The sequence below is a fragment of the Etheostoma cragini genome, chromosome 23, assembly GCF_013103735.1.
Source record: "Etheostoma cragini isolate CJK2018 chromosome 23, CSU_Ecrag_1.0, whole genome shotgun sequence".
NCBI lineage: Eukaryota > Metazoa > Chordata > Actinopteri > Perciformes > Percidae > Etheostoma > Etheostoma cragini.
Window position 1 is genome coordinate 3304343 of NC_048429.1, and position 1056 is coordinate 3305398.

General features: G+C 20.4%; 1 protein-coding gene across 1 annotated transcript in view; it reads left to right on the forward strand.

The window, feature by feature from the left end:
* lamb1b (laminin, beta 1b) overlaps positions 1-1056 on the forward strand; it is a 30560-nt gene that overhangs the window by 28018 nt on the left and 1486 nt on the right. The gene's annotated exons all lie outside the window — the stretch shown is intronic.

Consider the following 1056-nt stretch of genomic DNA (forward strand, 5'->3'; position numbering starts at 1 on the left):
ATGACTTTTTTCATTGTTATACCATACTGTACTATGACTTTTTTTCATTTTTATAACATACTATACTATGACATTTTTCATTTTTATAACATACTATACTATGACTTTTTTCATTGTTATACCATACTGTACTATGAATATTTTTCATTTTTATAACATACTATGCTATGACATTTTTCATTTTTATAACACACTATACTATGACTTTTTTCATTTTTATACCATGATGTAATATGACTTTTTTTCATTTTTATAACATACTATACTATGACTTTTTTCATTTTTATACCATACTGTACTGTGACTTTTTTTTATTTTTATAACATACTATACTATGACATTTCTTTAATTTTATAACATACTATACTATGACTTTTTTCATTGTTATACCATACTGTACTATGACTTTTTTTCATTTTTATAACATACTATACTATGACTTTTTCATTTTTATAACATACTATACTATGACATTTTTCATTTTTATAACATACTATACTATGTCTTTTTTCATTTTATACCATACTGTACTAAGACATTTTTTCATTTTTATAACACACTATACTATGACTTTTTTCATTTTTATACCATGATGTACTATGCCATTTTTTTATTTTTATAACATACTATACTATGACATTTTTCATTTTTGTAACATGCTATACTATGACTTTTTTTTAAAAACATTTTTATAACATACTATATTATGACTTTTTTCATTGTTATACCATGATGTAATATGACTTTTTTTCATTTTTATAACATACTATACTATGACTTTTTTCATTGTTATACCATACTGTACTATGACATTTTTATATTTTTATAACATACTATACTATGACATTTTTTATTTTTATAACATACTATACTATGATTTTTTTCATTTTATACAATACTATAGTATGACTTTTTTTTTTAAACATTCTTGTAACATATTATACTATGACTTTTTTCATTGTTATACCATACCGTACAATGACTTTTTTTCATTTTTATAACATACTATACTATGACTTTTTTAATCTTATAACATACTGTACTATGACTTTTTTT